This window comes from Hyperolius riggenbachi, chromosome 1 (genome assembly GCF_040937935.1).
Source record: "Hyperolius riggenbachi isolate aHypRig1 chromosome 1, aHypRig1.pri, whole genome shotgun sequence".
Classification (NCBI taxonomy): domain Eukaryota; kingdom Metazoa; phylum Chordata; class Amphibia; order Anura; family Hyperoliidae; genus Hyperolius; species Hyperolius riggenbachi.
This window is the reverse complement of record NC_090646.1, coordinates 413,352,850-413,371,429: the sequence shown is the minus strand read 5'-3', so window position 1 is coordinate 413,371,429 and position 18,580 is coordinate 413,352,850. Positions and strand designations below refer to the sequence as shown.

At 46.5% G+C, this 18,580-nt stretch overlaps 51 non-coding genes across 51 annotated transcripts; all 51 read left to right on the top strand.

Moving 5' to 3' along the window:
- The first annotated feature begins 57 nt into the window (after window positions 1-57).
- TRNAL-CAG (transfer RNA leucine (anticodon CAG)) lies at window positions 58-140 on the top strand. The gene has a single exon. It is a non-coding gene; the product is annotated as a tRNA-Leu (tRNA).
- Window positions 141-244: 104 nt separating this feature from the next.
- On the top strand, window positions 245-317 carry TRNAT-UGU (transfer RNA threonine (anticodon UGU)). Its single transcript has one exon. It is a non-coding gene; the product is annotated as a tRNA-Thr (tRNA).
- A 468-nt stretch (window positions 318-785) lies between these two features.
- TRNAL-CAG (transfer RNA leucine (anticodon CAG)) lies at window positions 786-868 on the top strand. The gene has a single exon. It is a non-coding gene; the product is annotated as a tRNA-Leu (tRNA).
- Window positions 869-975: 107 nt separating this feature from the next.
- Window positions 976-1,048, top strand: TRNAT-UGU (transfer RNA threonine (anticodon UGU)). Its single transcript has one exon. It is a non-coding gene; the product is annotated as a tRNA-Thr (tRNA).
- Window positions 1,049-1,516: 468 nt separating this feature from the next.
- Window positions 1,517-1,599, top strand: TRNAL-CAG (transfer RNA leucine (anticodon CAG)). Its single transcript has one exon. It is a non-coding gene; the product is annotated as a tRNA-Leu (tRNA).
- A 109-nt stretch (window positions 1,600-1,708) lies between these two features.
- TRNAT-UGU (transfer RNA threonine (anticodon UGU)) lies at window positions 1,709-1,781 on the top strand. Its single transcript has one exon. It is a non-coding gene; the product is annotated as a tRNA-Thr (tRNA).
- Window positions 1,782-2,249: 468 nt separating this feature from the next.
- TRNAL-CAG (transfer RNA leucine (anticodon CAG)) lies at window positions 2,250-2,332 on the top strand. Its single transcript has one exon. It is a non-coding gene; the product is annotated as a tRNA-Leu (tRNA).
- A 104-nt stretch (window positions 2,333-2,436) lies between these two features.
- On the top strand, window positions 2,437-2,509 carry TRNAT-UGU (transfer RNA threonine (anticodon UGU)). The gene has a single exon. It is a non-coding gene; the product is annotated as a tRNA-Thr (tRNA).
- Window positions 2,510-2,978: 469 nt separating this feature from the next.
- On the top strand, window positions 2,979-3,061 carry TRNAL-CAG (transfer RNA leucine (anticodon CAG)). The gene has a single exon. It is a non-coding gene; the product is annotated as a tRNA-Leu (tRNA).
- Window positions 3,062-3,165: 104 nt separating this feature from the next.
- Window positions 3,166-3,238, top strand: TRNAT-UGU (transfer RNA threonine (anticodon UGU)). Its single transcript has one exon. It is a non-coding gene; the product is annotated as a tRNA-Thr (tRNA).
- A 470-nt stretch (window positions 3,239-3,708) lies between these two features.
- TRNAL-CAG (transfer RNA leucine (anticodon CAG)) lies at window positions 3,709-3,791 on the top strand. Its single transcript has one exon. It is a non-coding gene; the product is annotated as a tRNA-Leu (tRNA).
- A 108-nt stretch (window positions 3,792-3,899) lies between these two features.
- Window positions 3,900-3,972, top strand: TRNAT-UGU (transfer RNA threonine (anticodon UGU)). Its single transcript has one exon. It is a non-coding gene; the product is annotated as a tRNA-Thr (tRNA).
- A 468-nt stretch (window positions 3,973-4,440) lies between these two features.
- TRNAL-CAG (transfer RNA leucine (anticodon CAG)) lies at window positions 4,441-4,523 on the top strand. Its single transcript has one exon. It is a non-coding gene; the product is annotated as a tRNA-Leu (tRNA).
- A 108-nt stretch (window positions 4,524-4,631) lies between these two features.
- TRNAT-UGU (transfer RNA threonine (anticodon UGU)) lies at window positions 4,632-4,704 on the top strand. The gene has a single exon. It is a non-coding gene; the product is annotated as a tRNA-Thr (tRNA).
- A 468-nt stretch (window positions 4,705-5,172) lies between these two features.
- Window positions 5,173-5,255, top strand: TRNAL-CAG (transfer RNA leucine (anticodon CAG)). Its single transcript has one exon. It is a non-coding gene; the product is annotated as a tRNA-Leu (tRNA).
- A 104-nt stretch (window positions 5,256-5,359) lies between these two features.
- On the top strand, window positions 5,360-5,432 carry TRNAT-UGU (transfer RNA threonine (anticodon UGU)). Its single transcript has one exon. It is a non-coding gene; the product is annotated as a tRNA-Thr (tRNA).
- Window positions 5,433-5,901: 469 nt separating this feature from the next.
- Window positions 5,902-5,984, top strand: TRNAL-CAG (transfer RNA leucine (anticodon CAG)). Its single transcript has one exon. It is a non-coding gene; the product is annotated as a tRNA-Leu (tRNA).
- A 105-nt stretch (window positions 5,985-6,089) lies between these two features.
- TRNAT-UGU (transfer RNA threonine (anticodon UGU)) lies at window positions 6,090-6,162 on the top strand. The gene has a single exon. It is a non-coding gene; the product is annotated as a tRNA-Thr (tRNA).
- A 467-nt stretch (window positions 6,163-6,629) lies between these two features.
- Window positions 6,630-6,712, top strand: TRNAL-CAG (transfer RNA leucine (anticodon CAG)). The gene has a single exon. It is a non-coding gene; the product is annotated as a tRNA-Leu (tRNA).
- A 108-nt stretch (window positions 6,713-6,820) lies between these two features.
- Window positions 6,821-6,893, top strand: TRNAT-UGU (transfer RNA threonine (anticodon UGU)). The gene has a single exon. It is a non-coding gene; the product is annotated as a tRNA-Thr (tRNA).
- Window positions 6,894-7,361: 468 nt separating this feature from the next.
- Window positions 7,362-7,444, top strand: TRNAL-CAG (transfer RNA leucine (anticodon CAG)). Its single transcript has one exon. It is a non-coding gene; the product is annotated as a tRNA-Leu (tRNA).
- Window positions 7,445-7,553: 109 nt separating this feature from the next.
- TRNAT-UGU (transfer RNA threonine (anticodon UGU)) lies at window positions 7,554-7,626 on the top strand. The gene has a single exon. It is a non-coding gene; the product is annotated as a tRNA-Thr (tRNA).
- A 468-nt stretch (window positions 7,627-8,094) lies between these two features.
- Window positions 8,095-8,177, top strand: TRNAL-CAG (transfer RNA leucine (anticodon CAG)). The gene has a single exon. It is a non-coding gene; the product is annotated as a tRNA-Leu (tRNA).
- Window positions 8,178-8,281: 104 nt separating this feature from the next.
- On the top strand, window positions 8,282-8,354 carry TRNAT-UGU (transfer RNA threonine (anticodon UGU)). Its single transcript has one exon. It is a non-coding gene; the product is annotated as a tRNA-Thr (tRNA).
- Window positions 8,355-8,822: 468 nt separating this feature from the next.
- Window positions 8,823-8,905, top strand: TRNAL-CAG (transfer RNA leucine (anticodon CAG)). The gene has a single exon. It is a non-coding gene; the product is annotated as a tRNA-Leu (tRNA).
- A 108-nt stretch (window positions 8,906-9,013) lies between these two features.
- Window positions 9,014-9,086, top strand: TRNAT-UGU (transfer RNA threonine (anticodon UGU)). Its single transcript has one exon. It is a non-coding gene; the product is annotated as a tRNA-Thr (tRNA).
- Window positions 9,087-9,554: 468 nt separating this feature from the next.
- TRNAL-CAG (transfer RNA leucine (anticodon CAG)) lies at window positions 9,555-9,637 on the top strand. Its single transcript has one exon. It is a non-coding gene; the product is annotated as a tRNA-Leu (tRNA).
- A 108-nt stretch (window positions 9,638-9,745) lies between these two features.
- On the top strand, window positions 9,746-9,818 carry TRNAT-UGU (transfer RNA threonine (anticodon UGU)). The gene has a single exon. It is a non-coding gene; the product is annotated as a tRNA-Thr (tRNA).
- Window positions 9,819-10,286: 468 nt separating this feature from the next.
- Window positions 10,287-10,369, top strand: TRNAL-CAG (transfer RNA leucine (anticodon CAG)). The gene has a single exon. It is a non-coding gene; the product is annotated as a tRNA-Leu (tRNA).
- A 108-nt stretch (window positions 10,370-10,477) lies between these two features.
- TRNAT-UGU (transfer RNA threonine (anticodon UGU)) lies at window positions 10,478-10,550 on the top strand. The gene has a single exon. It is a non-coding gene; the product is annotated as a tRNA-Thr (tRNA).
- Window positions 10,551-11,018: 468 nt separating this feature from the next.
- On the top strand, window positions 11,019-11,101 carry TRNAL-CAG (transfer RNA leucine (anticodon CAG)). Its single transcript has one exon. It is a non-coding gene; the product is annotated as a tRNA-Leu (tRNA).
- Window positions 11,102-11,205: 104 nt separating this feature from the next.
- TRNAT-UGU (transfer RNA threonine (anticodon UGU)) lies at window positions 11,206-11,278 on the top strand. The gene has a single exon. It is a non-coding gene; the product is annotated as a tRNA-Thr (tRNA).
- Window positions 11,279-11,747: 469 nt separating this feature from the next.
- Window positions 11,748-11,830, top strand: TRNAL-CAG (transfer RNA leucine (anticodon CAG)). The gene has a single exon. It is a non-coding gene; the product is annotated as a tRNA-Leu (tRNA).
- A 104-nt stretch (window positions 11,831-11,934) lies between these two features.
- On the top strand, window positions 11,935-12,007 carry TRNAT-UGU (transfer RNA threonine (anticodon UGU)). The gene has a single exon. It is a non-coding gene; the product is annotated as a tRNA-Thr (tRNA).
- Window positions 12,008-12,476: 469 nt separating this feature from the next.
- On the top strand, window positions 12,477-12,559 carry TRNAL-CAG (transfer RNA leucine (anticodon CAG)). Its single transcript has one exon. It is a non-coding gene; the product is annotated as a tRNA-Leu (tRNA).
- Window positions 12,560-12,663: 104 nt separating this feature from the next.
- On the top strand, window positions 12,664-12,736 carry TRNAT-UGU (transfer RNA threonine (anticodon UGU)). Its single transcript has one exon. It is a non-coding gene; the product is annotated as a tRNA-Thr (tRNA).
- A 469-nt stretch (window positions 12,737-13,205) lies between these two features.
- Window positions 13,206-13,288, top strand: TRNAL-CAG (transfer RNA leucine (anticodon CAG)). The gene has a single exon. It is a non-coding gene; the product is annotated as a tRNA-Leu (tRNA).
- Window positions 13,289-13,392: 104 nt separating this feature from the next.
- On the top strand, window positions 13,393-13,465 carry TRNAT-UGU (transfer RNA threonine (anticodon UGU)). Its single transcript has one exon. It is a non-coding gene; the product is annotated as a tRNA-Thr (tRNA).
- Window positions 13,466-13,933: 468 nt separating this feature from the next.
- Window positions 13,934-14,016, top strand: TRNAL-CAG (transfer RNA leucine (anticodon CAG)). Its single transcript has one exon. It is a non-coding gene; the product is annotated as a tRNA-Leu (tRNA).
- Window positions 14,017-14,124: 108 nt separating this feature from the next.
- TRNAT-UGU (transfer RNA threonine (anticodon UGU)) lies at window positions 14,125-14,197 on the top strand. Its single transcript has one exon. It is a non-coding gene; the product is annotated as a tRNA-Thr (tRNA).
- A 468-nt stretch (window positions 14,198-14,665) lies between these two features.
- Window positions 14,666-14,748, top strand: TRNAL-CAG (transfer RNA leucine (anticodon CAG)). Its single transcript has one exon. It is a non-coding gene; the product is annotated as a tRNA-Leu (tRNA).
- Window positions 14,749-14,852: 104 nt separating this feature from the next.
- On the top strand, window positions 14,853-14,925 carry TRNAT-UGU (transfer RNA threonine (anticodon UGU)). The gene has a single exon. It is a non-coding gene; the product is annotated as a tRNA-Thr (tRNA).
- A 468-nt stretch (window positions 14,926-15,393) lies between these two features.
- TRNAL-CAG (transfer RNA leucine (anticodon CAG)) lies at window positions 15,394-15,476 on the top strand. Its single transcript has one exon. It is a non-coding gene; the product is annotated as a tRNA-Leu (tRNA).
- Window positions 15,477-15,580: 104 nt separating this feature from the next.
- On the top strand, window positions 15,581-15,653 carry TRNAT-UGU (transfer RNA threonine (anticodon UGU)). Its single transcript has one exon. It is a non-coding gene; the product is annotated as a tRNA-Thr (tRNA).
- A 468-nt stretch (window positions 15,654-16,121) lies between these two features.
- Window positions 16,122-16,204, top strand: TRNAL-CAG (transfer RNA leucine (anticodon CAG)). The gene has a single exon. It is a non-coding gene; the product is annotated as a tRNA-Leu (tRNA).
- Window positions 16,205-16,312: 108 nt separating this feature from the next.
- TRNAT-UGU (transfer RNA threonine (anticodon UGU)) lies at window positions 16,313-16,385 on the top strand. The gene has a single exon. It is a non-coding gene; the product is annotated as a tRNA-Thr (tRNA).
- Window positions 16,386-16,853: 468 nt separating this feature from the next.
- TRNAL-CAG (transfer RNA leucine (anticodon CAG)) lies at window positions 16,854-16,936 on the top strand. Its single transcript has one exon. It is a non-coding gene; the product is annotated as a tRNA-Leu (tRNA).
- A 109-nt stretch (window positions 16,937-17,045) lies between these two features.
- Window positions 17,046-17,118, top strand: TRNAT-UGU (transfer RNA threonine (anticodon UGU)). Its single transcript has one exon. It is a non-coding gene; the product is annotated as a tRNA-Thr (tRNA).
- Window positions 17,119-17,586: 468 nt separating this feature from the next.
- Window positions 17,587-17,669, top strand: TRNAL-CAG (transfer RNA leucine (anticodon CAG)). Its single transcript has one exon. It is a non-coding gene; the product is annotated as a tRNA-Leu (tRNA).
- Window positions 17,670-18,313: 644 nt separating this feature from the next.
- TRNAL-CAG (transfer RNA leucine (anticodon CAG)) lies at window positions 18,314-18,396 on the top strand. Its single transcript has one exon. It is a non-coding gene; the product is annotated as a tRNA-Leu (tRNA).
- Window positions 18,397-18,499: 103 nt separating this feature from the next.
- Window positions 18,500-18,572, top strand: TRNAT-UGU (transfer RNA threonine (anticodon UGU)). Its single transcript has one exon. It is a non-coding gene; the product is annotated as a tRNA-Thr (tRNA).
- The last annotated feature ends 8 nt before the right edge of the window (window positions 18,573-18,580 follow it).

Genomic DNA, 18,580 nt, shown 5'->3' with positions numbered 1-18,580 from the left:
GACCACAATTCAGCTCTCTCAACCACCCTACTTTCCGGTGGCACAATGCACCTCCGTGTCAGGATGGCCGAGCGGTCTAAGGCGCTGCGTTCAGGTCGCAGTCTCCCCTGGAGGCGTGGGTTCAAATCCCACTTCTGACAGCGTTTGCATGGTTTTTTCACGGTTCCCCTACCTGCTAGTCTTTCACAGCCAAGAACGTTTTTTTTTTTTTTTTTTTTAACACATTTACACAACAGAGCACTGTGGCTCTATAGCTCAGGGGTTAGAGCACTGGTCTTGTAAACCAGGGGTCGTGAGTTCAAATCTCACTAGGGCCTAAGCATTATTTCATGCGCTGTATCTTTCTTTCCTGACAACCTATTTTCTTTCACCAGCTGTCTTATCAAAAACCGCCACTGCCTCTAGGTCAACTCCCCTTACATGAAAGATCACATTACATTCAACCCTGGTCAAGGTTCACAACATTGACCCCACTTTGAGCAAAAAAAAAAAAAAAAACCTTACTGGCTCCAAGAAGACTTAGACCACATTCATAACATTCTCTTCCTAAAAAGAGAGCGGCCGTATTCCGTTCTTCTGGATGGCCAAGAAGCCAAGACTGGTGCTTATGCCACCATTCATGGGTTGGCCTAATAACGGTAGCTATGATTCTAGAGCTGGAGGCTGCCTTACTTCTGCCCTCAAGGGCTAGGTGCCATTCACATGTCTTGATTGAAGGCTTCGTAGAAGACCACAATTCAGCTCTCTCAACCACCCTACTTTCCGGTGGCACAATGCACCTCCGTGTCAGGATGGCCGAGCGGTCTAAGGCGCTGCGTTCAGGTCGCAGTCTCCCCTGGAGGCGTGGGTTCAAATCCCACTTCTGACAGCGTTTGCATGGTTTTTTCACGGTTCCCCTACCTGCTAGTCTTTCACAGCCAAGAACGTTTTTTTTTTTTTTTTTTTTTTTAACACATTTACACAACAGAGCACTGTGGCTCTATAGCTCAGGGGTTAGAGCACTGGTCTTGTAAACCAGGGGTCGTGAGTTCAAATCTCACTAGGGCCTAAGCATTATTTCATGCGCTGTATCTTTCTTTCCTGACAACCTATTTTCTTTCACCAGCTGTCTTATCAAAAACCGCCACTGCCTCTAGGTCAACTCCCCTTACATGAAAGATCACATTACATTCAACCCTGGTCAAGGTTCACAACATTGACCCCACTTTGAGCAAAAAAAAAAAAAAAAACCTTACTGGCTCCAAGAAGACTTAGACCACATTCATAACATTCTCTTCCTAAAAAGAGAGCGGCCGTATTCCGTTCTTCTGGATGGCCAAGAAGCCAACACTGGTGCTTATGCCACCATTCATGGGTTGGCCTAATAACGGTAGCTATGATTCTAGAGCTGGAGGCTGCCTTACTTCTGCCCTCAAGGGCTAGGTGCCATTCACATGTCTTGATTGAAGGCTTCGTAGAAGACCACAATTCAGCTCTCTCAACCACCCTACTTTCCGGTGGCACAATGCACCTCCGTGTCAGGATGGCCGAGCGGTCTAAGGCGCTGCGTTCAGGTCGCAGTCTCCCCTGGAGGCGTGGGTTCAAATCCCACTTCTGACAGCGTTTGCATGGTTTTTTCACGGTTCCCCTACCTGCTAGTCTTTCACAGCCAAGAACGTTTTTTTTTTTTTTTTTTTTTTTTTAACACATTTACACAACAGAGCACTGTGGCTCTATAGCTCAGGGGTTAGAGCACTGGTCTTGTAAACCAGGGGTCGTGAGTTCAAATCTCACTAGGGCCTAAGCATTATTTCATGCGCTGTATCTTTCTTTCCTGACAACCTATTTTCTTTCACCAGCTGTCTTATCAAAAACCGCCACTGCCTCTAGGTCAACTCCCCTTACATGAAAGATCACATTACATTCAACCCTGGTCAAGGTTCACAACATTGACCCCACTTTGAGCAAAAAAAAAAAAAAAAACCTTACTGGCTCCAAGAAGACTTAGACCACATTCATAACATTCTCTTCCTAAAAAGAGAGCGGCCGTATTCCGTTCTTCTGGATGGCCAAGAAGCCAAGACTGGTGCTTATGCCACCATTCATGGGTTGGCCTAATAACGGTAGCTATGATTCTAGAGCTGGAGGCTGCCTTACTTCTGCCCTCAAGGGCTAGGTGCCATTCACATGTCTTGATTGAAGGCTTCGTAGAAGACCACAATTCAGCTCTCTCAACCACCCTACTTTCCGGTGGCACAATGCACCTCCGTGTCAGGATGGCCGAGCGGTCTAAGGCGCTGCGTTCAGGTCGCAGTCTCCCCTGGAGGCGTGGGTTCAAATCCCACTTCTGACAGCGTTTGCATGGTTTTTTCACGGTTCCCCTACCTGCTAGTCTTTCACAGCCAAGAACGTTTTTTTTTTTTTTTTTTTTAACACATTTACACAACAGAGCACTGTGGCTCTATAGCTCAGGGGTTAGAGCACTGGTCTTGTAAACCAGGGGTCGTGAGTTCAAATCTCACTAGGGCCTAAGCATTATTTCATGCGCTGTATCTTTCTTTCCTGACAACCTATTTTCTTTCACCAGCTGTCTTATCAAAAACCGCCACTGCCTCTAGGTCAACTCCCCTTACATGAAAGATCACATTACATTCAACCCTGGTCAAGGTTCACAACATTGACCCCACTTTGAGCAAAAAAAAAAAAAAAAAACCTTACTGGCTCCAAGAAGACTTAGACCACATTCATAACATTCTCTTCCTAAAAAGAGAGCGGCCGTATTCCGTTCTTCTGGATGGCCAAGAAGCCAAGACTGGTGCTTATGCCACCATTCATGGGTTGGCCTAATAACGGTAGCTATGATTCTAGAGCTGGAGGCTGCCTTACTTCTGCCCTCAAGGGCTAGGTGCCATTCACATGTCTTGATTGAAGGCTTCGTAGAAGACCACAATTCAGCTCTCTCAACCACCCTACTTTCCGGTGGCACAATGCACCTCCGTGTCAGGATGGCCGAGCGGTCTAAGGCGCTGCGTTCAGGTCGCAGTCTCCCCTGGAGGCGTGGGTTCAAATCCCACTTCTGACAGCGTTTGCATGGTTTTTTCACGGTTCCCCTACCTGCTAGTCTTTCACAGCCAAGAACGTTTTTTTTTTTTTTTTTTTTAACACATTTACACAACAGAGCACTGTGGCTCTATAGCTCAGGGGTTAGAGCACTGGTCTTGTAAACCAGGGGTCGTGAGTTCAAATCTCACTAGGGCCTAAGCATTATTTCATGCGCTGTATCTTTCTTTCCTGACAACCTATTTTCTTTCACCAGCTGTCTTATCAAAAACCGCCACTGCCTCTAGGTCAACTCCCCTTACATGAAAGATCACATTACATTCAACCCTGGTCAAGGTTCACAACATTGACCCCACTTTGAGCAAAAAAAAAAAAAAAAAAACCTTACTGGCTCCAAGAAGACTTAGACCACATTCATAACATTCTCTTCCTAAAAAGAGAGCGGCCGTATTCCGTTCTTCTGGATGGCCAAGAAGCCAAGACTGGTGCTTATGCCACCATTCATGGGTTGGCCTAATAACGGTAGCTATGATTCTAGAGCTGGAGGCTGCCTTACTTCTGCCCTCAAGGGCTAGGTGCCATTCACATGTCTTGATTGAAGGCTTCGTAGAAGACCACAATTCAGCTCTCTCAACCACCCTACTTTCCGGTGGCACAATGCACCTCCGTGTCAGGATGGCCGAGCGGTCTAAGGCGCTGCGTTCAGGTCGCAGTCTCCCCTGGAGGCGTGGGTTCAAATCCCACTTCTGACAGCGTTTGCATGGTTTTTTCACGGTTCCCCTACCTGCTAGTCTTTCACAGCCAAGAACGTTTTTTTTTTTTTTTTTTTTTTTTAACACATTTACACAACAGAGCACTGTGGCTCTATAGCTCAGGGGTTAGAGCACTGGTCTTGTAAACCAGGGGTCGTGAGTTCAAATCTCACTAGGGCCTAAGCATTATTTCATGCGCTGTATCTTTCTTTCCTGACAACCTATTTTCTTTCACCAGCTGTCTTATCAAAAACCGCCACTGCCTCTAGGTCAACTCCCCTTACATGAAAGATCACATTACATTCAACCCTGGTCAAGGTTCACAACATTGACCCCACTTTGAGCAAAAAAAAAAAAAAAAACCTTACTGGCTCCAAGAAGACTTAGACCACATTCATAACATTCTCTTCCTAAAAAGAGAGCGGCCGTATTCCGTTCTTCTGGATGGCCAAGAAGCCAAGACTGGTGCTTATGCCACCATTCATGGGTTCGCCTAATAACGGTAGCTATGATTCTAGAGCTGGAGGCTGCCTTACTTCTGCCCTCAAGGGCTAGGTGCCATTCACATGTCTTGATTGAAGGCTTCGTAGAAGACCACAATTCAGCTCTCTCAACCACCCTACTTTCCGGTGGCACAATGCACCTCCGTGTCAGGATGGCCGAGCGGTCTAAGGCGCTGCGTTCAGGTCGCAGTCTCCCCTGGAGGCGTGGGTTCAAATCCCACTTCTGACAGCGTTTGCATGGTTTTTTCACGGTTCCCCTACCTGCTAGTCTTTCACAGCCAAGAACGTTTTTTTTTTTTTTTTTTTTTTTTAACACATTTACACAACAGAGCACTGTGGCTCTATAGCTCAGGGGTTAGAGCACTGGTCTTGTAAACCAGGGGTCGTGAGTTCAAATCTCACTAGGGCCTAAGCATTATTTCATGCGCTGTATCTTTCTTTCCTGACAACCTATTTTCTTTCACCAGCTGTCTTATCAAAAACCGCCACTGCCTCTAGGTCAACTCCCCTTACATGAAAGATCACATTACATTCAACCCTGGTCAAGGTTCACAACATTGACCCCACTTTGAGCAAAAAAAAAAAAAAAAACCTTACTGGCTCCAAGAAGACTTAGACCACATTCATAACATTCTCTTCCTAAAAAGAGAGCGGCCGTATTCCGTTCTTCTGGATGGCCAAGAAGCCAAGACTGGTGCTTATGCCACCATTCATGGGTTGGCCTAATAACGGTAGCTATGATTCTAGAGCTGGAGGCTGCCTTACTTCTGCCCTCAAGGGCTAGGTGCCATTCACATGTCTTGATTGAAGGCTTCGTAGAAGACCACAATTCAGCTCTCTCAACCACCCTACTTTCCGGTGGCACAATGCACCTCCGTGTCAGGATGGCCGAGCGGTCTAAGGCGCTGCGTTCAGGTCGCAGTCTCCCCTGGAGGCGTGGGTTCAAATCCCACTTCTGACAGCGTTTGCATGGTTTTTTCACGGTTCCCCTACCTGCTAGTCTTTCACAGCCAAGAACGTTTTTTTTTTTTTTTTTTTTAACACATTTACACAACAGAGCACTGTGGCTCTATAGCTCAGGGGTTAGAGCACTGGTCTTGTAAACCAGGGGTCGTGAGTTCAAATCTCACTAGGGCCTAAGCATTATTTCATGCGCTGTATCTTTCTTTCCTGACAACCTATTTTCTTTCACCAGCTGTCTTATCAAAAACCGCCACTGCCTCTAGGTCAACTCCCCTTACATGAAAGATCACATTACATTCAACCCTGGTCAAGGTTCACAACATTGACCCCACTTTGAGCAAAAAAAAAAAAAAAAAACCTTACTGGCTCCAAGAAGACTTAGACCACATTCATAACATTCTCTTCCTAAAAAGAGAGCGGCCGTATTCCGTTCTTCTGGATGGCCAAGAAGCCAAGACTGGTGCTTATGCCACCATTCATGGGTTGGCCTAATAACGGTAGCTATGATTCTAGAGCTGGAGGCTGCCTTACTTCTGCCCTCAAGGGCTAGGTGCCATTCACATGTCTTGATTGAAGGCTTCGTAGAAGACCACAATTCAGCTCTCTCAACCACCCTACTTTCCGGTGGCACAATGCACCTCCGTGTCAGGATGGCCGAGCGGTCTAAGGCGCTGCGTTCAGGTCGCAGTCTCCCCTGGAGGCGTGGGTTCAAATCCCACTTCTGACAGCGTTTGCATGGTTTTTTCACGGTTCCCCTACCTGCTAGTCTTTCACAGCCAAGAACGTTTTTTTTTTTTTTTTTTTTTAACACATTTACACAACAGAGCACTGTGGCTCTATAGCTCAGGGGTTAGAGCACTGGTCTTGTAAACCAGGGGTCGTGAGTTCAAATCTCACTAGGGCCTAAGCATTATTTCATGCGCTGTATCTTTCTTTCCTGACAACCTATTTTCTTTCACCAGCTGTCTTATCAAAAACCGCCACTGCCTCTAGGTCAACTCCCCTTACATGAAAGATCACATTACATTCAACCCTGGTCAAGGTTCACAACATTGACCCCACTTTGAGCAAAAAAAAAAAAAAAACCTTACTGGCTCCAAGAAGACTTAGACCACATTCATAACATTCTCTTCCTAAAAAGAGAGCGGCCGTATTCCGTTCTTCTGGATGGCCAAGAAGCCAAGACTGGTGCTTATGCCACCATTCATGGGTTGGCCTAATAACGGTAGCTATGATTCTAGAGCTGGAGGCTGCCTTACTTCTGCCCTCAAGGGCTAGGTGCCATTCACATGTCTTGATTGAAGGCTTCGTAGAAGACCACAATTCAGCTCTCTCAACCACCCTACTTTCCGGTGGCACAATGCACCTCCGTGTCAGGATGGCCGAGCGGTCTAAGGCGCTGCGTTCAGGTCGCAGTCTCCCCTGGAGGCGTGGGTTCAAATCCCACTTCTGACAGCGTTTGCATGGTTTTTTCACGGTTCCCCTACCTGCTAGTCTTTCACAGCCAAGAACGTTTTTTTTTTTTTTTTTTTTTTTTAACACATTTACACAACAGAGCACTGTGGCTCTATAGCTCAGGGGTTAGAGCACTGGTCTTGTAAACCAGGGGTCGTGAGTTCAAATCTCACTAGGGCCTAAGCATTATTTCATGCGCTGTATCTTTCTTTCCTGACAACCTATTTTCTTTCACCAGCTGTCTTATCAAAAACCGCCACTGCCTCTAGGTCAACTCCCCTTACATGAAAGATCACATTACATTCAACCCTGGTCAAGGTTCACAACATTGACCCCACTTTGAGCAAAAAAAAAAAAAAAAACCTTACTGGCTCCAAGAAGACTTAGACCACATTCATAACATTCTCTTCCTAAAAAGAGAGCGGCCGTATTCCGTTCTTCTGGATGGCCAAGAAGCCAAGACTGGTGCTTATGCCACCATTCATGGGTTGGCCTAATAACGGTAGCTATGATTCTAGAGCTGGAGGCTGCCTTACTTCTGCCCTCAAGGGCTAGGTGCCATTCACATGTCTTGATTGAAGGCTTCGTAGAAGACCACAATTCAGCTCTCTCAACCACCCTACTTTCCGGTGGCACAATGCACCTCCGTGTCAGGATGGCCGAGCGGTCTAAGGCGCTGCGTTCAGGTCGCAGTCTCCCCTGGAGGCGTGGGTTCAAATCCCACTTCTGACAGCGTTTGCATGGTTTTTTCACGGTTCCCCTACCTGCTAGTCTTTCACAGCCAAGAACGTTTTTTTTTTTTTTTTTTTTTTTTTAACACATTTACACAACAGAGCACTGTGGCTCTATAGCTCAGGGGTTAGAGCACTGGTCTTGTAAACCAGGGGTCGTGAGTTCAAATCTCACTAGGGCCTAAGCATTATTTCATGCGCTGTATCTTTCTTTCCTGACAACCTATTTTCTTTCACCAGCTGTCTTATCAAAAACCGCCACTGCCTCTAGGTCAACTCCCCTTACATGAAAGATCACATTACATTCAACCCTGGTCAAGGTTCACAACATTGACCCCACTTTGAGCAAAAAAAAAAAAAAAAACCTTACTGGCTCCAAGAAGACTTAGACCACATTCATAACATTCTCTTCCTAAAAAGAGAGCGGCCGTATTCCGTTCTTCTGGATGGCCAAGAAGCCAAGACTGGTGCTTATGCCACCATTCATGGGTTGGCCTAATAACGGTAGCTATGATTCTAGAGCTGGAGGCTGCCTTACTTCTGCCCTCAAGGGCTAGGTGCCATTCACATGTCTTGATTGAAGGCTTCGTAGAAGACCACAATTCAGCTCTCTCAACCACCCTACTTTCCGGTGGCACAATGCACCTCCGTGTCAGGATGGCCGAGCGGTCTAAGGCGCTGCGTTCAGGTCGCAGTCTCCCCTGGAGGCGTGGGTTCAAATCCCACTTCTGACAGCGTTTGCATGGTTTTTTCACGGTTCCCCTACCTGCTAGTCTTTCACAGCCAAGAACGTTTTTTTTTTTTTTTTTTTTAACACATTTACACAACAGAGCACTGTGGCTCTATAGCTCAGGGGTTAGAGCACTGGTCTTGTAAACCAGGGGTCGTGAGTTCAAATCTCACTAGGGCCTAAGCATTATTTCATGCGCTGTATCTTTCTTTCCTGACAACCTATTTTCTTTCACCAGCTGTCTTATCAAAAACCGCCACTGCCTCTAGGTCAACTCCCCTTACATGAAAGATCACATTACATTCAACCCTGGTCAAGGTTCACAACATTGACCCCACTTTGAGCAAAAAAAAAAAAAAAAACCTTACTGGCTCCAAGAAGACTTAGACCACATTCATAACATTCTCTTCCTAAAAAGAGAGCGGCCGTATTCCGTTCTTCTGGATGGCCAAGAAGCCAAGACTGGTGCTTATGCCACCATTCATGGGTTGGCCTAATAACGGTAGCTATGATTCTAGAGCTGGAGGCTGCCTTACTTCTGCCCTCAAGGGCTAGGTGCCATTCACATGTCTTGATTGAAGGCTTCGTAGAAGACCACAATTCAGCTCTCTCAACCACCCTACTTTCCGGTGGCACAATGCACCTCCGTGTCAGGATGGCCGAGCGGTCTAAGGCGCTGCGTTCAGGTCGCAGTCTCCCCTGGAGGCGTGGGTTCAAATCCCACTTCTGACAGCGTTTGCATGGTTTTTTCACGGTTCCCCTACCTGCTAGTCTTTCACAGCCAAGAACGTTTTTTTTTTTTTTTTTTTTTTTTAACACATTTACACAACAGAGCACTGTGGCTCTATAGCTCAGGGGTTAGAGCACTGGTCTTGTAAACCAGGGGTCGTGAGTTCAAATCTCACTAGGGCCTAAGCATTATTTCATGCGCTGTATCTTTCTTTCCTGACAACCTATTTTCTTTCACCAGCTGTCTTATCAAAAACCGCCACTGCCTCTAGGTCAACTCCCCTTACATGAAAGATCACATTACATTCAACCCTGGTCAAGGTTCACAACATTGACCCCACTTTGAGCAAAAAAAAAAAAAAAAACCTTACTGGCTCCAAGAAGACTTAGACCACATTCATAACATTCTCTTCCTAAAAAGAGAGCGGCCGTATTCCGTTCTTCTGGATGGCCAAGAAGCCAAGACTGGTGCTTATGCCACCATTCATGGGTTGGCCTAATAACGGTAGCTATGATTCTAGAGCTGGAGGCTGCCTTACTTCTGCCCTCAAGGGCTAGGTGCCATTCACATGTCTTGATTGAAGGCTTCGTAGAAGACCACAATTCAGCTCTCTCAACCACCCTACTTTCCGGTGGCACAATGCACCTCCGTGTCAGGATGGCCGAGCGGTCTAAGGCGCTGCGTTCAGGTCGCAGTCTCCCCTGGAGGCGTGGGTTCAAATCCCACTTCTGACAGCGTTTGCATGGTTTTTTCACGGTTCCCCTACCTGCTAGTCTTTCACAGCCAAGAACGTTTTTTTTTTTTTTTTTTTTTTTTAACACATTTACACAACAGAGCACTGTGGCTCTATAGCTCAGGGGTTAGAGCACTGGTCTTGTAAACCAGGGGTCGTGAGTTCAAATCTCACTAGGGCCTAAGCATTATTTCATGCGCTGTATCTTTCTTTCCTGACAACCTATTTTCTTTCACCAGCTGTCTTATCAAAAACCGCCACTGCCTCTAGGTCAACTCCCCTTACATGAAAGATCACATTACATTCAACCCTGGTCAAGGTTCACAACATTGACCCCACTTTGAGCAAAAAAAAAAAAAAAAACCTTACTGGCTCCAAGAAGACTTAGACCACATTCATAACATTCTCTTCCTAAAAAGAGAGCGGCCGTATTCCGTTCTTCTGGATGGCCAAGAAGCCAAGACTGGTGCTTATGCCACCATTCATGGGTTGGCCTAATAACGGTAGCTATGATTCTAGAGCTGGAGGCTGCCTTACTTCTGCCCTCAAGGGCTAGGTGCCATTCACATGTCTTGATTGAAGGCTTCGTAGAAGACCACAATTCAGCTCTCTCAACCACCCTACTTTCCGGTGGCACAATGCACCTCCGTGTCAGGATGGCCGAGCGGTCTAAGGCGCTGCGTTCAGGTCGCAGTCTCCCCTGGAGGCGTGGGTTCAAATCCCACTTCTGACAGCGTTTGCATGGTTTTTTCACGGTTCCCCTACCTGCTAGTCTTTCACAGCCAAGAACGTTTTTTTTTTTTTTTTTTTTTTTTAACACATTTACACAACAGAGCACTGTGGCTCTATAGCTCAGGGGTTAGAGCACTGGTCTTGTAAACCAGGGGTCGTGAGTTCAAATCTCACTAGGGCCTAAGCATTATTTCATGCGCTGTATCTTTCTTTCCTGACAACCTATTTTCTTTCACCAGCTGTCTTATCAAAAACCGCCACTGCCTCTAGGTCAACTCCCCTTACATGAAAGATCACATTACATTCAACCCTGGTCAAGGTTCACAACATTGACCCCACTTTGAGCAAAAAAAAAAAAAAAAACCTTACTGGCTCCAAGAAGACTTAGACCACATTCATAACATTCTCTTCCTAAAAAGAGAGCGGCCGTATTCCGTTCTTCTGGATGGCCAAGAAGCCAAGACTGGTGCTTATGCCACCATTCATGGGTTGGCCTAATAACGGTAGCTATGATTCTAGAGCTGGAGGCTGCCTTACTTCTGCCCTCAAGGGCTAGGTGCCATTCACATGTCTTGATTGAAGGCTTCGTAGAAGACCACAATTCAGCTCTCTCAACCACCCTACTTTCCGGTGGCACAATGCACCTCCGTGTCAGGATGGCCGAGCGGTCTAAGGCGCTGCGTTCAGGTCGCAGTCTCCCCTGGAGGCGTGGGTTCAAATCCCACTTCTGACAGCGTTTGCATGGTTTTTTCACGGTTCCCCTACCTGCTAGTCTTTCACAGCCAAGAACGTTTTTTTTTTTTTTTTTTTTAACACATTTACACAACAGAGCACTGTGGCTCTATAGCTCAGGGGTTAGAGCACTGGTCTTGTAAACCAGGGGTCGTGAGTTCAAATCTCACTAGGGCCTAAGCATTATTTCATGCGCTGTATCTTTCTTTCCTGACAACCTATTTTCTTTCACCAGCTGTCTTATCAAAAACCGCCACTGCCTCTAGGTCAACTCCCCTTACATGAAAGATCACATTACATTCAACCCTGGTCAAGGTTCACAACATTGACCCCACTTTGAGAAAAAAAAAAAAAAAAAAACCTTACTGGCTCCAAGAAGACTTAGACCACATTCATAACATTCTCTTCCTAAAAAGAGAGCGGCCGTATTCCGTTCTTCTGGATGGCCAAGAAGCCAAGACTGGTGCTTATGCCACCATTCATGGGTTGGCCTAATAACGGTAGCTATGATTCTAGAGCTGGAGGCTGCCTTACTTCTGCCCTCAAGGGCTAGGTGCCATTCACATGTCTTGATTGAAGGCTTCGTAGAAGACCACAATTCAGCTCTCTCAACCACCCTACTTTCCGGTGGCACAATGCACCTCCGTGTCAGGATGGCCGAGCGGTCTAAGGCGCTGCGTTCAGGTCGCAGTCTCCCCTGGAGGCGTGGGTTCAAATCCCACTTCTGACAGCGTTTGCATGGTTTTTTCACGGTTCCCCTACCTGCTAGTCTTTCACAGCCAAGAACGTTTTTTTTTTTTTTTTTTTTAACACATTTACACAACAGAGCACTGTGGCTCTATAGCTCAGGGGTTAGAGCACTGGTCTTGTAAACCAGGGGTCGTGAGTTCAAATCTCACTAGGGCCTAAGCATTATTTCATGCGCTGTATCTTTCTTTCCTGACAACCTATTTTCTTTCACCAGCTGTCTTATCAAAAACCGCCACTGCCTCTAGGTCAACTCCCCTTACATGAAAGATCACATTACATTCAACCCTGGTCAAGGTTCACAACATTGACCCCACTTTGAGCAAAAAAAAAAAAAAAAAACCTTACTGGCTCCAAGAAGACTTAGACCACATTCATAACATTCTCTTCCTAAAAAGAGAGCGGCCGTATTCCGTTCTTCTGGATGGCCAAGAAGCCAAGACTGGTGCTTATGCCACCATTCATGGGTTGGCCTAATAACGGTAGCTATGATTCTAGAGCTGGAGGCTGCCTTACTTCTGCCCTCAAGGGCTAGGTGCCATTCACATGTCTTGATTGAAGGCTTCGTAGAAGACCACAATTCAGCTCTCTCAACCACCCTACTTTCCGGTGGCACAATGCACCTCCGTGTCAGGATGGCCGAGCGGTCTAAGGCGCTGCGTTCAGGTCGCAGTCTCCCCTGGAGGCGTGGGTTCAAATCCCACTTCTGACAGCGTTTGCATGGTTTTTTCACGGTTCCCCTACCTGCTAGTCTTTCACAGCCAAGAACGTTTTTTTTTTTTTTTTTTTTAACACATTTACACAACAGAGCACTGTGGCTCTATAGCTCAGGGGTTAGAGCACTGGTCTTGTAAACCAGGGGTCGTGAGTTCAAATCTCACTAGGGCCTAAGCATTATTTCATGCGCTGTATCTTTCTTTCCTGACAACCTATTTTCTTTCACCAGCTGTCTTATCAAAAACCGCCACTGCCTCTAGGTCAACTCCCCTTACATGAAAGATCACATTACATTCAACCCTGGTCAAGGTTCACAACATTGACCCCACTTTGAGAAAAAAAAAAAAAAAAAAACCTTACTGGCTCCAAGAAGACTTAGACCACATTCATAACATTCTCTTCCTAAAAAGAGAGCGGCCGTATTCCGTTCTTCTGGATGGCCAAGAAGCCAAGACTGGTGCTTATGCCACCATTCATGGGTTGGCCTAATAACGGTAGCTATGATTCTAGAGCTGGAGGCTGCCTTACTTCTGCCCTCAAGGGCTAGGTGCCATTCACATGTCTTGATTGAAGGCTTCGTAGAAGACCACAATTCAGCTCTCTCAACCACCCTACTTTCCGGTGGCACAATGCACCTCCGTGTCAGGATGGCCGAGCGGTCTAAGGCGCTGCGTTCAGGTCGCAGTCTCCCCTGGAGGCGTGGGTTCAAATCCCACTTCTGACAGCGTTTGCATGGTTTTTTCACGGTTCCCCTACCTGCTAGTCTTTCACAGCCAAGAACGTTTTTTTTTTTTTTTTTTTTAACACATTTACACAACAGAGCACTGTGGCTCTATAGCTCAGGGGTTAGAGCACTGGTCTTGTAAACCAGGGGTCGTGAGTTCAAATCTCACTAGGGCCTAAGCATTATTTCATGCGCTGTATCTTTCTTTCCTGACAACCTATTTTCTTTCACCAGCTGTCTTATCAAAAACCGCCACTGCCTCTAGGTCAACTCCCCTTACATGAAAGATCACATTACATTCAACCCTGGTCAAGGTTCACAACATTGACCCCACTTTGAGCAAAAAAAAAAAAAAAAACCTTACTGGCTCCAAGAAGACTTAGACCACATTCATAACATTCTCTTCCTAAAAAGAGAGCGGCCGTATTCCGTTCTTCTGGATGGCCAAGAAGCCAAGACTGGTGCTTATGCCACCATTCATGGGTTGGCCTAATAACGGTAGCTATGATTCTAGAGCTGGAGGCTGCCTTACTTCTGCCCTCAAGGGCTAGGTGCCATTCACATGTCTTGATTGAAGGCTTCGTAGAAGACCACAATTCAGCTCTCTCAACCACCCTACTTTCCGGTGGCACAATGCACCTCCGTGTCAGGATGGCCGAGCGGTCTAAGGCGCTGCGTTCAGGTCGCAGTCTCCCCTGGAGGCGTGGGTTCAAATCCCACTTCTGACAGCGTTTGCATGGTTTTTTCACGGTTCCCCTACCTGCTAGTCTTTCACAGCCAAGAACGTTTTTTTTTTTTTTTTTTTTTTTTAACACATTTACACAACAGAGCACTGTGGCTCTATAGCTCAGGGGTTAGAGCACTGGTCTTGTAAACCAGGGGTCGTGAGTTCAAATCTCACTAGGGCCTAAGCATTATTTCATGCGCTGTATCTTTCTTTCCTGACAACCTATTTTCTTTCACCAGCTGTCTTATCAAAAACCGCCACTGCCTCTAGGTCAACTCCCCTTACATGAAAGATCACATTACATTCAACCCTGGTCAAGGTTCACAACATTGACCCCACTTTGAGCAAAAAAAAAAAAAAAAACCTTACTGGCTCCAAGAAGACTTAGACCACATTCATAACATTCTCTTCCTAAAAAGAGAGCGGCCGTATTCCGTTCTTCTGGATGGCCAAGAAGCCAAGACTGGTGCTTATGCCACCATTCATGGGTTGGCCTAATAACGGTAGCTATGATTCTAGAGCTGGAGGCTGCCTTACTTCTGCCCTCAAGGGCTAGGTGCCATTCACATGTCTTGATTGAAGGCTTCGTAGAAGACCACAATTCAGCTCTCTCAACCACCCTACTTTCCGGTGGCACAATGCACCTCCGTGTCAGGATGGCCGAGCGGTCTAAGGCGCTGCGTTCAGGTCGCAGTCTCCCCTGGAGGCGTGGGTTCAAATCCCACTTCTGACAGCGTTTGCATGGTTTTTTCACGGTTCCCCTACCTGCTAGTCTTTCACAGCCAAGAACGTTTTTTTTTTTTTTTTTTTTAACACATTTACACAACAGAGCACTGTGGCTCTATAGCTCAGGGGTTAGAGCACTGGTCTTGTAAACCAGGGGTCGTGAGTTCAAATCTCACTAGGGCCTAAGCATTATTTCATGCGCTGTATCTTTCTTTCCTGACAACCTATTTTCTTTCACCAGCTGTCTTATCAAAAACCGCCACTGCCTCTAGGTCAACTCCCCTTACATGAAAGATCACATTACATTCAACCCTGGTCAAGGTTCACAACATTGACCCCACTTTGAGCAAAAAAAAAAAAAAAAACCTTACTGGCTCCAAGAAGACTTAGACCACATTCATAACATTCTCTTCCTAAAAAGAGAGCGGCCGTATTCCGTTCTTCTGGATGGCCAAGAAGCCAAGACTGGTGCTTATGCCACCATTCATGGGTTGGCCTAATAACGGTAGCTATGATTCTAGAGCTGGAGGCTGCCTTACTTCTGCCCTCAAGGGCTAGGTGCCATTCACATGTCTTGATTGAAGGCTTCGTAGAAGACCACAATTCAGCTCTCTCAACCACCCTACTTTCCGGTGGCACAATGCACCTCCGTGTCAGGATGGCCGAGCGGTCTAAGGCGCTGCGTTCAGGTCGCAGTCTCCCCTGGAGGCGTGGGTTCAAATCCCACTTCTGACAGCGTTTGCATGGTTTTTTCACGGTTCCCCTACCTGCTAGTCTTTCACAGCCAAGAACGTTTTTTTTTTTTTTTTTTTTAACACATTTACACAACAGAGCACTGTGGCTCTATAGCTCAGGGGTTAGAGCACTGGTCTTGTAAACCAGGGGTCGTGAGTTCAAATCTCACTAGGGCCTAAGCATTATTTCATGCGCTGTATCTTTCTTTCCTGACAACCTATTTTCTTTCACCAGCTGTCTTATCAAAAACCGCCACTGCCTCTAGGTCAACTCCCCTTACATGAAAGATCACATTACATTCAACCCTGGTCAAGGTTCACAACATTGACCCCACTTTGAGCAAAAAAAAAAAAAAAAACCTTACTGGCTCCAAGAAGACTTAGACCACATTCATAACATTCTCTTCCTAAAAAGAGAGCGGCCGTATTCCGTTCTTCTGGATGGCCAAGAAGCCAAGACTGGTGCTTATGCCACCATTCATGGGTTGGCCTAATAACGGTAGCTATGATTCTAGAGCTGGAGGCTGCCTTACTTCTGCCCTCAAGGGCTAGGTGCCATTCACATGTCTTGATTGAAGGCTTCGTAGAAGACCACAATTCAGCTCTCTCAACCACCCTACTTTCCGGTGGCACAATGCACCTCCGTGTCAGGATGGCCGAGCGGTCTAAGGCGCTGCGTTCAGGTCGCAGTCTCCCCTGGAGGCGTGGGTTCAAATCCCACTTCTGACAGCGTTTGCATGGTTTTTTCACGGTTCCCCTACCTGCTAGTCTTTCACAGCCAAGAACGTTTTTTTTTTTTTTTTTTTTTTTTAACACATTTACACAACAGAGCACTGTGGCTCTATAGCTCAGGGGTTAGAGCACTGGTCTTGTAAACCAGGGGTCGTGAGTTCAAATCTCACTAGGGCCTAAGCATTATTTCATGCGCTGTATCTTTCTTTCCTGACAACCTATTTTCTTTCACCAGCTGTCTTATCAAAAACCGCCACTGCCTCTAGGTCAACTCCCCTTACATGAAAGATCACATTACATTCAACCCTGGTCAAGGTTCACAACATTGACCCCACTTTGAGCAAAAAAAAAAAAAAAAACCTTACTGGCTCCAAGAAGACTTAGACCACATTCATAACATTCTCTTCCTAAAAAGAGAGCGGCCGTATTCCGTTCTTCTGGATGGCCAAGAAGCCAAGACTGGTGCTTATGCCACCATTCATGGGTTGGCCTAATAACGGTAGCTATGATTCTAGAGCTGGAGGCTGCCTTACTTCTGCCCTCAAGGGCTAGGTGCCATTCACATGTCTTGATTGAAGGCTTCGTAGAAGACCACAATTCAGCTCTCTCAACCACCCTACTTTCCGGTGGCACAATGCACCTCCGTGTCAGGATGGCCGAGCGGTCTAAGGCGCTGCGTTCAGGTCGCAGTCTCCCCTGGAGGCGTGGGTTCAAATCCCACTTCTGACAGCGTTTGCATGGTTTTTTCACGGTTCCCCTACCTGCTAGTCTTTCACAGCCAAGAACGTTTTTTTTTTTTTTTTTTTTTTTTTAACACATTTACACAACAGAGCACTGTGGCTCTATAGCTCAGGGGTTAGAGCACTGGTCTTGTAAACCAGGGGTCGTGAGTTCAAATCTCACTAGGGCCTAAGCATTATTTCATGCGCTGTATCTTTCTTTCCTGACAACCTATTTTCTTTCACCAGCTGTCTTATCAAAAACCGCCACTGCCTCTAGGTCAACTCCCCTTACATGAAAGATCACATTACATTCAACCCTGGTCAAGGTTCACAACATTGACCCCACTTTGAGCAAAAAAAAAAAAAAAAACCTTACTGGCTCCAAGAAGACTTAGACCACATTCATAACATTCTCTTCCTAAAAAGAGAGCGGCCGTATTCCGTTCTTCTGGATGGCCAAGAAGCCAAGACTGGTGCTTATGCCACCATTCATGGGTTGGCCTAATAACGGTAGCTATGATTCTAGAGCTGGAGGCTGCCTTACTTCTGCCCTCAAGGGCTAGGTGCCATTCACATGTCTTGATTGAAGGCTTCGTAGAAGACCACAATTCAGCTCTCTCAACCACCCTACTTTCCGGTGGCACAATGCACCTCCGTGTCAGGATGGCCGAGCGGTCTAAGGCGCTGCGTTCAGGTCGCAGTCTCCCCTGGAGGCGTGGGTTCAAATCCCACTTCTGACAGCGTTTGCATGGTTTTTTCACGGTTCCCCTACCTGCTAGTCTTTCACAGCCAAGAACGTTTTTTTTTTTTTTTTTTTAACACATTTACACAACAGAGCACTGTGGCTCTATAGCTCAGGGTTTAGAGCACTGGTCTTGTAAACCAGGGGTCGTGAGTTCAAATCTCACTAGGGCCTAAGCATTATTTCATGCGCTGTATCTTTCTTTCCTGACAACCTATTTTCTTTCACCAGCTGTCTTATCAAAAACCGCCACTGCCTCTAGGTCAACTCCCCTTACATGAAAGATCACATTACATTCAACCCTGGTCAAGGTTCACAACATTGACCCCACTTTGAGCAAAAAAAAAAAAAAAAACCTTACTGGCTCCAAGAAGACTTAGACCACATTCATAACATTCTCTTCCTAAAAAGAGAGCGGCCGTATTCCGTTCTTCTGGATGGCCAAGAAGCCAAGACTGGTGCTTATGCCACCATTCATGGGTTGGCCTAATAACGGTAGCTATGATTCTAGAGCTGGAGGCTGCCTTACTTCTGCCCTCAAGGGCTAGGTGCCATTCACATGTCTTGATTGAAGGCTTCGTAGAAGACCACAATTCAGCTCTCTCAACCACCCTACTTTCCGGTGGCACAATGCACCTCCGTGTCAGGATGGCCGAGCGGTCTAAGGCGCTGCGTTCAGGTCGCAGTCTCCCCTGGAGGCGTGGGTTCAAATCCCACTTCTGACAGCGTTTGCATGGTTTTTTCACGGTTCCCCTACCTGCTAGTCTTTCACAGCCAAGAACGTTTTTTTTTTTTTTTTTTTAACACATTTACACAACAGAGCACTGTGGCTCTATAGCTCAGGGGTTAGAGCACTGGTCTTGTAAACCAGGGGTCGTGAGTTCAAATCTCACTAGGGCCTAAGCATTA